Source organism: Apis cerana, linkage group LG3, assembly GCF_029169275.1.
Source record: "Apis cerana isolate GH-2021 linkage group LG3, AcerK_1.0, whole genome shotgun sequence".
NCBI classification, from domain to species: domain Eukaryota; kingdom Metazoa; phylum Arthropoda; class Insecta; order Hymenoptera; family Apidae; genus Apis; species Apis cerana.
The window spans coordinates 4399644-4414123 of NC_083854.1; the positions used below are offsets into that span (position 1 = coordinate 4399644).

General features: G+C 32.0%; 1 protein-coding gene across 7 annotated transcripts in view; it reads right to left on the minus strand.

The window, feature by feature from the left end:
- LOC107995213 (protein rhomboid-like) overlaps positions 1 to 14480 on the minus strand; it is a 162118-nt gene that overhangs the window by 98490 nt on the left and 49148 nt on the right. For 5 of the 7 annotated variants that reach the window (XM_062072321.1, XM_062072322.1, XM_062072320.1 and 2 more), the window contains one exon: positions 4397 to 4467. The exons of the other annotated variants lie outside the window; for them this stretch is intronic. The gene's annotated coding sequence lies outside the window, so the exon portion shown is untranslated. The remainder of the gene's footprint in view (positions 1 to 4396; positions 4468 to 14480) is intronic. 7 annotated transcript variants of the gene reach the window in all.

Here is a 14480-nt window from a genome sequence, read left to right on the forward strand (position 1 = left end):
ACTTCTCTTGATCCTTCAAAAATCTCATTTCCAGTCATCAAGAATACAAAACCATTGTCCCATTAGTTTCCAAAATGAACTACTAACACGAAATCGGATCAAACAATCAGATCCTGTTTTTATCTAACCAAAATCCAACTTCCAACTCAAGATGGAGGGGAAGAATTGTCGAAGAGTACAATCGAGGATAAAGAGTAATGGATTGGGATAAGTGGAAAATTAACTGGAAAAGATCTGGAAATCGTGTACACGAAAAGGGATGAGTTTCGTCTGCGGTTTCGAGGCAACCAGTGTCAACAAAGCATCGAGGCGAGTGAAATGGAATTAAATCAAGGTTTTTTTTAAAATGAGAAAGCAAGAAGGAGGATCGAAATGAGACAGTTTCGAGCAAGGGGGGATAAAAAAAAGTGTATTTGTACTAATAACGATGCAGCGAGCCAACCTCTCGTAGAAACACGTTGAAAAATAGAAAAGAATTCTTTGAATTCTTTGAGTTAAGAGTCAGAGAGTGTGTTAGTTTATTCGTAATGGAATTAATTAAGCCGTAGTTTCGTTGGAATTATGTGGGTACCATGAGGGTGATTGCAGAGGAGGAGATGGAGCTGGAAATTTGAATTGGATAATTATAGAAAGTGTGAATTTTGATGTGAAACAAAATCTCACGAAAGCTGATGACATGCTTAAAAATGAATTTTTTGGAAGAAAAAAAAATTAGGATATGCAATTTATAGAAAATATCCAGGAAAACAGACTCTCGAGAGTTTGCAGAAGAGTTAGAAAATTTCTAAAAAAATTTCCAAGAATTCTAAAAAAAAGAAAAAACTTTAATTAGACTTGGAACAATTCCTTTATACAAATTTAATTGTTGTTAGAATGTAAAAAATCATTCGGTCACAATTATCTCCTCAATTTACAGATTTAACCATATTTTTCCATTTGCTCATAAAATATTAAGAATCTTGACCAAACCCATTCAATTCCTTCTGACCTTACTCCTCGGGATCTTCCATCGTTCTTACATCTTTACCACGTCTCCAGTTAGCTTTTCCATTCGACAAAAGTGGCTTGCACGAGGCTGAATCTCTTCATCCTCCCTTTTGGCTCGTGTCTCCCTTTCACCGGTGAATCTCTGCACCCTGGTATTCCGTCTCAGATGAGCCAGCACCGGAAGCCACTCGTGGAACCTCAATATCTTATCAGTGGTCTCCTCGTCCCAGAAAAGTACACGAGAAGCCACCACGTGAAACTCGGCTATAGCTCCATTCGCTCCCTTCTCTATCTCTTTCTCTTTATTCTTCCTTCCCCTCTTTTCATTTTTATTCTTATTCTCCTTTTTTTTTTATTTCTTTATTCTTATTTCGAAGAACATTTTCTAATCTTTTCCCTCCTCCTTCTTATTTCCGAGGAATTTTCTTCCTCCTTTTCCACTTCTTTCCTTTTCCTTTTTATTTTTTAAATTATCCTCGAGGCTTTGACCCCTCTTCTTTTCTTTTCTTTCTTTCTTTTTTTTTTTTTTTTTTTTGGAGATTCCAAGTCTTACGTATCGTTCAGTTTCCAGTTTATGTTCGACTTGGCCACTTCTTGAAACGCCTCGTTTCCTTTTCCTTATCACCACAACGCCGCTTTTCACCCTCCTTTCGACCCCGTTCGACCATCCTTTCCGTCACGTTCTCGTTTCAAAGATCGTCGCTTAAACCCTTACCGTACGCGACACGTTTCCTCGATGAAACATTCTATCCCCGTATCCTCGATTCGATACGGAAAATATCCGATCCGTTCCGAATATTTTCGGAATTTTAAGGAGAAATCAAGGTATTACTAGATCTAGTGAGAAAATCGTTGAGATTCTGAAAAATTTTATATATATAAATATTGTAGAATCCTTAAATAAAGTAATCGAATTAAAAAGAAAAGGTACTCGATAAAGCTTTTTAATTTTGAGAACAAGTTGGAATGAAATATGAATATTCGATCCAAGAAAAAATTCTTAGAGAACTTGTATCCGTTCGAAAAGCGTGATAAGCGTTATTTTTTTATTTTTAATTTCTCTTTCGACCATCTTTCGCGCAATTATAAATTTAAAACGATGCAATTTTCAATACCTCATTTTGGGTACATCAAGTTACATACGATAAACGAAAATAAATTACAATCTGCTATTCCATCGTTACAACGCTACAACTATTCAATCAGTATAAAATCACTCTTCTTATCTTCGAAAGGAAACAAATCACGAGGCAAAAACGATGCAACGAAAACAAAGGAACGATCGAAACGGATACGATTCACCGAAATAATTCCTCGACTTCCTCGCCGCGCGAAAAGTTCTTTTGATTCTCGCACGAACCAATTTCCGTGAAAGTGAAATTTTTCAGAGCGTGTCCGACTATTAACAAAAGTCGAGCTGTAAGATCTCGTCCGAAGAACAACGTAACGTGCAATTTCGTTTCAGTCGCGAAATTCCTACGCGCGTCTCTACGGAGGAAAAGGAGGAAGGCCACGTATTTCCGGAATGCGGTGAGAAGAGACGGTTGAACAGGAAGGGCGGAAAAAGAAGAGCGGCGGCGTGCAACCGAGTTGAAAATAAACCAGCCGAGAAAACAACCTTTTCGGGCAACCCTTTCCCCCCCTTTCTCTTCTTCGAAATGAGCGAAACGCCATTTATCCATCTCTCTCTTTCAATTGAAATTACATTGGAAATGGAGAAAAAATAAATATGTAGGATTTTTAGTAAGATTTTATTAAAGAATTTATTAATCCCTTCCTCCAAGTGATCGAAAATATAGATTCGACGTATTTATCTATTTCCTCCGAAGAATCGAATACAAAAAGAAGTATTTTCGAATGTATTCTCAGATTTCTTATTACTTTTCGACACCTCCTCGATTAATCGGGAAGGAAGGGTGAGGGAGGAGGGGAGGGGGAAAAAATCTGGGCGAATAGAGCGCATCGACCAAATCCCTCGGAAATAAAGGCGAGCGCCCGGGTTTCTGGTTCGCGCTCAGAAATTAATTCCCGGACTCATTAAAGTAATTAAAACGAGGGAGGAGGGGCGAGTGCACGGGAGAAAGACAACTAGTAAATGAAGAGAGGGAGAGAGAGAGAGAGATCAGGAGCTGTAATGAAGGAGGCTTCGAAAGTTGGAAACGTTGGGCTGGAAAAGTGCAAGGCACACCTGAGCTGCTTTGATTAATCTGAATGTTTGAATTAAGGGGAGTGGAAGGAGGAGGGGAAGGGGAGGGAGGAATTACAAAAGGGGAAATTTAGTGTGTTGTTGGATATTTGATCCGCTCGACGCAATCCTTTATTATCAACGGTTTTCTCATTTTGTAAATTCATTTGTCGAACTCTTGTTCCAATTTTTCTTCTCATCGAGATTCTTTTTGGGGGGAGGACAGGTAATTCAATGACGCGCAGCGACGCAACGTGTCAATTCGATGATAAGTAAAAAAAAAAGTAAGGCAAATCTCTGTTCGAACTTCGTTTGTTTGGTTGTTCGTGCTGGTATAAATTTTATTTGAGGGGACGTTTATCGAAACAGACATCACAGAAATCGATATCCGGAAATCATCCGTTGGCATCATCGAATTTTGTAGTATAATAATTTTTTCCTAAAAAAAATTCATTGCGTATTAAAAAAAAAAAAAAGGATTAGCTCGTTTTCTATTTAAAAAGAAAGGGAAAAAAAGGAAACGAAGTTAATATTTTCATTAAGGTTTCTGAGAGAGCAATTTGCAACATTTCATTTGGACTAATGACCACTTTAATTGGGAACTACCGCTTTGAATGAATATTAAATCGTTGGTGAAATAAATATTAAATATACAGGGTAGATTGTTACGTTACAGTCTCAATTATTTTCATTATTAACTGAATGTCGGCTCACTGTGATATTGTAATATTACGTAACAAAGAACGAATAAGATATTTAAAAAAAAAAAAGAAAGAAAAAAGAATTGCTGTGTTACGTAGAATACTTTTTTGCACAATGAATAAAAAAAATTGAGAAGAAATACGAGTAAATTATTATCGTTTGAATTTTACAAGCGAATTTTATGATATAACGAGTGAAGATTTTATAGAGTTAAATTTTGTCGAATTATAAATCATTCGAAAAATTAAAAATCATCAAAAATTGTGAGGGAGAGATCTACGATTTTATTCGTTCGATATTTAACGCGTAATTTATCAATTCAAATAATATTATTACTTGGTAAATTATTGTGCAAAACGATGCAAGATAATGAATAATAAATTGTACAGTATTGATATGTATCAATGGTACATTATTAATAAATTTTAATAATCACTGATACTTCGAAAATTTGTATTAACAAAAGGTAGAAAATAAATGGCAAATTTCGGCAATAAAAATTGATTCATCACGCATACATACATTCGTCGATCCACGCGAAATTTCCATTTTTTCCAAGGGATGAGAAGAGAGCCAATTTCATTCGGTCATACCTGAAAATAAATAATGAAGAGAATGATTAATGACGTTGATAATTCATATTATACCTATTATCATTATATTGTAGTTAAAATATTAATGAGTTATTATTACGATATTGCAATTTAAATATTGTTAAATAATTAACATTTCAATGAAAATAATTATTAGATTCTTGAAATTATAAAAATCAACCACAAAGGGAGAAACTAAATCTCACATCTCGTTCCAAAGATAAAAATATGATCAAAATTTTTATCACACTTGCAATAAGCAGCAAATATTAGGTCATTGAAAATCAATAATAGAAACTACACATCTTACAATATATTAATCTTTAAAAAATATTGCATCATTAAATAAAATAAAAATCAATCACGACATTTCACAAGCCTCATCTCAAAAGCTAAGTACCTAAAATGACCAAAATTTCTAATACTCTTATCCCACAAAGAATATCTCAAAATATCTCATCCCAAAGCTAAAAACTAAACACCAGTCTACTAATTAACGTTTCTCTCAAAATTCTTAATCACGTTCAAAAATTTCCACACTAGTAATCTACTAAATACCAAAAAAAAATAAATAAATAATGATTTTCATCCCACGAAACCTATTCCATGAAGTTAAGCATCAAAAGCGTAGAAAATTCGATAACGACAAACAAGCGTTAGCTTCCCCTTACACGGTCGAAGACCAAGTCTGGAATAACCTGAGGCAATCTTAACAACCTCCCTCCGGTTCCTTTTGTTCGAGACGAGGGTTGCGAAACTGGGTCGCGAAACCTTGGGCCGAGTTAATAACGCGGAAGAAGGTTGGTTTGCAAAGGGGCGGTTGGCCATCGGTTCGCCCGCCAAATTTGCATACTGCATTATGCACGTATGCATGCACGCACGTATCCAAGTTGCAGGGAGAAATAGACCGACTCTCAAAGCGCCACTTTTTCCTACCTTTTCACGCCTCGAATCCCCGCTCAAGTGGAATTTTCCACTGGAATATATATTATATAATTAAATAGGAAGAGTTATCCTGGCTATATAGTTTCAAAGGCGGGCGTGCAAAATGTATTTTGACGATCAAACGCTTTTGAATGGTCTATGGGCTGTTTACCGATTCTGTGAATCGAGGAACTAATTTTATATGTGTATATTTGTGTGAACTTGTTTGTATTTAGTGACTACGCGCATGCGTGTACGCGCGCGTGTGTGTGTAGAGTTAGATTAAGTTCGACTATTGAGTATGCATAGTGAAGTTGCCGATTATTGCAGTAGTGAAACAAATAAGTGGATGAATCTAATTGATGAAGATTGCTATTTGCTAATTTCCCCTCTCTCTCTCTTTCTTTCTGTATAGAGACAATGTATGATGTATGAAATTGTCTGTTTACTTGTGAAAAAGAAAATATATATATGTATATATAGTAAGCAAGATTACATAACTGAATTCCTAATCCAACTACACAGACAATTTTAATTTCTTTCTCAAACTGCGTTTTCTCAAACAATGCAAACATAAGTTAATAATCTCGATTTTTGTGCATCAACTTTTAAAATCAATCTCCATCTCATAAAATACCGACCTTATACCCTGCACCTTCATACGTAACGAATATTTATCAGAGCAGGCGTCGCTATTATATACTTTTTACACAACAATACGCGCTACAAATAAGAAGACAGGAAATGAAGTCAGGAAAGAAAGAAAATGCACCAAAATTCTCAATTACTCACAAAACTAGACCATACGACGAACGACCAAGTAAAAATGCAGAAGATTTTCGTTAATATATCGCAGTCATCTCCATGCAGCTGGCAAAAGATACCAGACGCTTTCCACGACAATTTCAACCGGGATTACCATATACTCGCGACCAGTCATCGTTTGTGTACACTCCACAGTTACTGCCACCGGCACTGTTCATTTTTCTTTCCCGGTGACTATCTTTATCACCCCACGTGCAACGATGAATTACACGGTTGTACAGGGTAATTCCCTCGTTCAATGGTGTATTTTTGTTTTTTTCTTCGAGGAAAGGGGGAGGAGGATTATTAATTATTGTCAACGATTTCACAATTAAGAAAACACGAAGATATTTTTCAAATAACGAAATATTAATAATGTAATTTTGTTAAGATAGAAATATAATGCATCATTTATATATGAAACAGGCTAATTTTTATAAAAAATAAAAATGTTATTCACTTTATCCTTTAGATCTCATCTTTTAATACAATTATAGTTGAAAAATTCTTTTCTGCGTAAACTGGAATATTATCTAAAATGTAGGGTTTAAAAATTGAAGAGAAAAATTAAATATAAATAAAATTGAATTATTAAAAATAATAATAATAATAATAAATAATTAACAATTCTCTTGAAAAATTCTTACCTCGATAACTACCAAATTTATTACATATCTATATTTATCAGACAATACTGTACTATACTTCGATGCAGTCGAAATTGGCAATACTTTCAAGTGACAGAAAAGAAGAATCACCCCGTGGAGCGGAGAACCAAGAGAACCAAGGGGTGAGATTTATTTGGACAGATTTAGCGATTTTTGCACTCAGTGGTGAAGGTTTACGATGTGTAACAGGGGTGAGGTTTATGGAATTTATGGAGGAAGAGAAATTAGTTTGCGGCCAGGAAGGATTGAGATGGAAAATTTTCCTAACTGCTCGTGCGAGTTAAAAGGTTGTTTAAATCGGTGTGTGCAGCATTAAGTAATGGAATAATCTCGGAGGGAAAAAGGACGAAAAAAAAAAAAATAAAGAGAAAGATATAATTCAAAGAAGAATTCGTAAAAATAATTCGTTGCGGGATTACATTTAAATAATTAAACGCAAGGTAAAACAAAAAAAAAAAGAAGAAAGCGCGGGTCGTGGAATTTACTTGGAGGATATTTTTACGTTTAGTGGCTGAACTTTATGGTGTGCAACGAGAAAGTTTATGCAAAGGGGAAGAGAAATTGCGATTACCGGGGATTGGAAAAGATCTCATAGGATTGAGTTAAATGTAAAATTTTATGAGATTAAGGTAAATTGATTTTTGACGTGTTCAGCATTTCTATTTAGTTAGAATCTTGAATTTCTTTCTTTCTTAAATCTGCAGATAACGTGTACATTACATCAAACGAAATTTATATCTCTGATATAAATTAGATAAATTTATGCAAACATGTAAAATAAAATATGCTTTTCTTTTCACATAGATCGTGTCTCGAATATTTAATGAAAGCAATTTATGCGTGATTCTCTGCTCTCTCTCTCTCTCTCTCTCTCTCTCTCTCTCTCTCTCTCTCTCTTTTTCCTCAATGATTTATTTCATACATTTAATATGTATAATAATATTTCAGATTTGATTCAACAAATTTTTACGAATAATAATAGATGAATCAAATACATGAAATTTCAAATATACAAAGTTAAATATCTGTAAATAATTCTACGTATAGCATAAAAAATATAAAAAAAAGAAAAATAAGAATACAAATATTTCACTGTAATATTATTCTATTACAAATACTTAACTGTTATTTCTATCACATCCTGTTATTGAAAACTTTATATACGCCGAAATTGAGAGCGTATATTTTTCTTGAATAAATATTATTCAACGATCTACATTTCGTTTTATAAATAAGTCTGGTATTATCAACAAATGAGAGCTGTCTCTTGTTGTTCTCAATTTTTCTAATACGAAGAATCACTAAAATTAATTGCAAACGATTAAACATGAGAAGAAATTAAGCACGATACGGTCAAAGGTCACTATTAATTATGATATCATAAGTTTCTGGGCTGAATCGCTGCATTCATGATTGTGATACGCTATTCAATTCTCCACTGAATGGGGACAGACAAGTTCCAGAAACTCTGATTAAAGTTTCAGCTTCTTGGGACTCGAGGGTATAAGTTTCTTTAAGCATATGAAGCTTGGCGTTCTCGAAAGTGACAATCAAACTCCGTGACATAGCTTGAGAGTTCATTCTCAGTATGACACAAATAAATGATAACTTTGCCAACACGTACATAATTAATTGAAATATTTAAAAAATCGAATTTTTTTTTTGATATATGTACAATTTTAATGGTCAAACATTTAAAAATCGTGAGATTTCACTTTTCATCGATCATTCAAGAATTTTATCAAGCCGATTCAATTTCGAAAACACTTGGAAATCGTTGAAATTCGATTTGAGTTTATGAGTGCATCATCAATTTAATGACGAGGATAACATTGTCAACTTTTCCTTTCTCCCTCTTGAAAATTTTTACGCTCAATTTGATTTGAAAATATTTATTGTTGCAAGTATGCATTCACCCATAACGATTCTTGATTTCTCTGAAATGAAATAAAACAAATATTAAAACAAATTTTTATATTTGTTTTGCAAACAAAAATCAGCGATTAACTTACCGAAAATCTAACGTAGAAGGGGCAAAAATTGTTGTCTCGCTGTTCTCGCTCACAAGGATCGTATTTTCGACGAGGAGAGACCGCTTTTATCGGATGGCCTTCGGCACTTTAGATTACCGTGTGCTTCGGCAGTTTCCAAGATAGATAGGTTCGATGGAAACGTGTACTGACAACGAAGTATTGCGCACCGTGCAATCTCCGGATAGATAGAGACGCGCGATGCAAGAATTTCCATCCACCGCTTTTGAATTTCCCGCGCTCCGATACGCGTCCTTTATCGCGGACACCGCGCGAATTTTAAATGAAATCGCTTCTCCCACGCGAAAGATAATTCGATTTGAGGGTATATTAAGGATATTTTGCGCGAATAATTTAGATTTCTATGGATGTGAATAAGAATATGATTGGCCACAAGATAATAATATATGATTATCAATTAATCGCTGTAATAAAAATTTTATTGTAAAGTTAATTTGTTAGAACTATTATTTTATTGATTATTGAAATATCCTTCTCGAATTATAAAAAAAAAATTATTATTCATCCAAACTTATTCAATTCTAAGAAAAAATTAAATTCTACCAAGTATTCGAGACTCGTAGAATAATATTAATTACGAATTATAAAAATTCTGTAAAAAAATAAACAAAGAGTTTCACTTAGTTTAATAGATCATTTCATAATTTCAAACATACCGTTTCCTATCGTTCATTCGATCCACCAAGCTCAACGTATTATATTACAACCCGGCTTAAAGCTTAAATTTCAAATATGAGCCGACTGATACCGAGAAATAATCGGTTGGGTGAACGTGGCACGGCAGGTTAAAAAGTGAGATCTCTATGCCGCGTTCTTGTCACGTTTTCGACTCATTGGATGGCTGGTGGTCGATAACGAGAAAGATTTCCGGCAAGGCAGAGGAACGGGTTGGCACGAGCACGGGTTACTCTGCCCACGAATTTCCGACTTTCCAAGCCGCTCGTTTTCCAAACCTCCTTTACGGTTGCCAGAGCTTCCTGTTCCTCCATCTTTACGATATTCGCGGTTAGATAGCTCAATAAAGGATCCATGTTTCGAAACAGTAATTGTAAAGAGAAGATAGAAACTTGGAAAGTTAATAATAAGGAATTATTAAATTGAGATTCTAAAGATATTTTTATTGCATAAGATGAATTTAAATTGACGAGAATGCGATGAAAATGATTCTGTTGAAAATAAACTATTTTGTTAAAATTATAAATATATTAAAAGACTTGTATAGATAAACGTTTTATGATTCTGTTTAATGAAGATTGAGTATTGAGAAATTGTTAAAATGATGAATTATATGTGGATAATATTTTTCTACAATATAATTATAAACAATATAGCAATTGTTTAAAAATCTAGAATTGAGAGAATTTAAATTTATTGGAAAAAAAGACAAAATACTATCCTATCTTAGAAAAAGAAAAATATCAAAAAATTTTGTTTTCCTATATCATTCTTTAATAAATTTACGCTAAATATACATGCAAAAATTTATTTAAAATTCAACATATCATTGAGAAAAATTATCGAAGAAAAATATACAAGACGAAATTTCAAAATAAAAAATATACAGATACGTATTAAAAATTTCAATATATCAAAATCCTTTACATTTAAAATTACACATCTCTAACAAATATATTCTTTTATCCCTGTATAACTGATTCCACGAAAATTTAAAATTAAATTCCCAAAAGTACTCAAGAAATCACGCAAAACTCTCTCTCGAACTACTTCCAAAGAACAAAGAACAATAACAGGAAGACTTTAATTATTTACAACGAAACGTTGTTAAAACTCTCTCAAGAGCGAGACCATATCATATTTTCCCCCAAGGCGTGACAAAAGAAACACTTTTGCAGAATATAACAAAAGCGAAGCACACCCTGTAACATCTCCAATTTATCTGATACACGTTCTTCATAACGTTGACAAAGACGATTTTCACCTAACGTGATAGAATGGGAACAAGCATGTTCTCATTTGGTGTACGAGATCTCCACGGCCACGAAATCTTGGACTTCCTTTTCCGAATCCCGTTCCTCGTCCATCCCTTCGGCCAATCCCTCGTGATTCGAGGGAATGAGACGTTGGCGGTCTTCCAGGGACACCCTTGCGTCGTTAAAAGGATTCACGAGTCTTTGACCTGACAATAACAAGTTGCAGAAAGGTGAGAGAGTGATATGGAGGCAATCCAGCCTTGCATGATGTGAATAGATCACTTTACAAGAAGGTACAAGATTCGAATGACGATTCATCGTGGGAAGAAAGCAGGTATAATGTTAATGAGGTGAGGATTTTGAATTGAGATTAAAATGAGATGAAGATGGATGAAAATATACAAGTTGATGAAATGGGAAAAATGGAAGATTGTAAAAGAAAAAGATTTGATTATAGGTAAGAATTTAAGAATGGAACAAAATATTGTAGAAGTTGGTAAAATAGTAAAGATTGTTTAAGGTGGAAAATAGAATATAATGCAAAATTATACATTATATAAATTTAGATATAAAAAATAATGAAGTGTAGATAGCAGAATTGTTCTTTGGAAAATAGAAAAATTTAGAAAATACTAGTATATAGAAAATTAAAAATAAAAAAAAATTGAAGTGGTGTTGAAAAATTGTAGATTATAAGTTAATAAAGAAGAATATTGAAATACTAAAATATAAAAATATTGAATAGATAGCAAAATAATCTGGATTAATTTGAATGAAAAGAAAATAAAAAAGACTTTGATAAATTAAGAAAATAATAATAAATGTAGAGAAGAATTAATATAATGATGGAAAATTGTAAATTATAACAATTAAAAGAAAAATATTTCATATATTATAATACATAGTATAAAAAGAGAGTGATTATTTGATTATTTTGAATGGAGAAAAAGATATAGTGTTTGAACACTTTAGATAGTAAGAATTTATTACTGGTAATGAATATTCATGGCTAGATAAAAAACTGTCTTAGTTTTAAAATAGAAGGTAAAAGAGGTTTTATATAGTGTTGGAGTACTTTAAATTCTATTTGTAAATGGAAATGAACACTCAGGAATATATAAAAAAGTAGTCTTGTAAAGAGTGGAAAATAAAAAAGAGTTGAGCACTCTGAATTCCATGGAGAAAAATATCCAAGAGTATATGAAAGAATTTTTTAAGATAGAAAATGTTATATAACATATTGATGTAATACTTTAACATGATATTACAAATTTAAATATAAAAAAAAAATATATCCAGCAATATACAGCAAAATGATTTTCTTTTTTATAAAATATATTAGTTTTAATATAATTTTGTATTACTTTGAACTTTACAAATTAAGATAAAAAGGTTATCTATATTAAAAGAGATGATATTGAAATACTTTCAAACTTTATAAATTTAGAGATAATTCTGTAGCAATATTTACGATTCTGTATTTCAATTCTCTCGAATTTATATACGATAATTTATGGTGGTTATTTTTTTAAAAATAAATCGAATATTATTATATTCGAGTATTATCGATAATTGTTAATATTATAATAAATTTTGAAACTTTGAGAAAGAATGAAAACCGAAAAAGAAAAAATATTTTAACTAAATTTGCGTTAAATTTACTTACTATCTTTAAAATCCTTATTCTTTATTTCTTTTCCAAAGAAGATTAGAAAATTCTACAAATTTAAAAGCAATTCGTTGTAATTTTTACTGATTTACAATACCCTCTATCGGATTCTATAAAAACTAAGATCAAGTAGCCATCATGGTTGCCACAATAGAAATTTATGTCTGCGAATGAACTAGATATCCAAAGGATCTTTGAGTTCTCTAGGGAATCTAGTGAACTAAGGATTGTTAACCAGTTTAACCGATCTGTGAGTAAACTGCGGTGTATCTTTAATGATTCGAGTTCTCAGGGATCTATGATGCGTCTCACGAGTTTAGAGATAATTTGTGGTATCTTACGGCTCTGTAATGATCCCTGATGGGTTACGACTTACCGAGTAATATCTGTAGCTGTACTTCTTAATGACATATCATGAATTATACATATGTGTTCGTAAATCGACTACGATGCAATTAGCCTAGTTTTACGTGTTTGAAACGATTTATATAGTGTTCCAGTGAGATTCGATTAATTTTGTAATATGTGAATAGTGTACAAGGTATTCGTTGATGAAAGTGACGTCATATCAGATATATTAAAATCGATTTTTAATTTAGAAAAAAATATCATTATGCCCTGTTTTCAATGCGTTTCGTACATATCTAATTTGAATGAATTCTCCATGTTTATTGGCTTGTATGTGAATTCAATTACTTCGTGAATTCGCTGTGAAGAAATTTATCACGGTAATATTAACTTGAATCATTACGATCATTCATACATTTATAATCGAACAAATTAATTAAATCGGCTTTTTATTTTCTTTTCTGTTTTTAATTTTTTCTTGAATAACAATGTTAACGCAACCAGTCATGTTTGAATTATAATTGTTTTAAATTCGAATTAACAAAGCATTAGTATTATGATACTCTCGTGATATAAACGTTAATATAATATTAATGTTACGATACAATATACATTGTATTACAATTACATTATTCTATCCGTCATTTTCAATTCTTATTGTGTCTCTACAAAATTAATGTAGATTTACGATTTTGATAATTTAAACAATTCTTAATTAATGTGATGTTAATGTAGATAAATCTATCGATATCGAAATTTTAAGATATGTACAAGAATTAATTTTTTATTATTATATTAGATTTTATATTAATAACATTTCCAATGTTATTCAACTTTTGATTTCGGTGATTTTCTCCTAATAAAATTCTAATATATGAAATATAAATACGCAGCAAATATATCAATATAACAAATATTCAAATGAATTTGAAAATTTTTTGAAGAGAAAATAATTAAATAACTTTTTAATTTTACGTAAAATAAGAACGTGAACTGTGAACGTAAAGGTTAGGTTTTGCAAAGTAAAACATTTGAAACAGGTCTTTTACAATATAATAGTGTTAAAAGTTTTATGAAATTAAAAATACAAATAAAAAAGAGAAATATAATTCTATGAATATTAAACACAATAAACACTATCACAAAGATAATCAATGACGATCATTCTTACAAAATCTCGATGCAATAAGCCAAAACAAACGAAGCGGCAGAGACAAGACAATAAGAAGCTCGAATACAATTTTCCATGAACAGCAGATGAGCTCTAGAAAACTTTTGAATCTTGTTCTTGTATTCGCTAAAAAAGTTCCATCGTTTCCATAGTATTAGACTTCATCTCCCACTCTCTTTCTATCTACATCTCCATATGTATATCTATATATAGGATATACAGAGTGGTCCAATAATTTTGGCCAATTTAAAAGTATGAAAAAGACTTTATTTCTAAATAATAAAAATTTGTATAATTGTATAACTAATATCTTAAATTTACGAATATTTTTCAACTTTCGTCAAAATTTTAATCAAAATATCGAATAATAATCCTTTTTTCTTGCATAACGAGCATTGTTATTTCTCCACGCGTCCATATACTCATCAAACATAGTTAACAGATAAA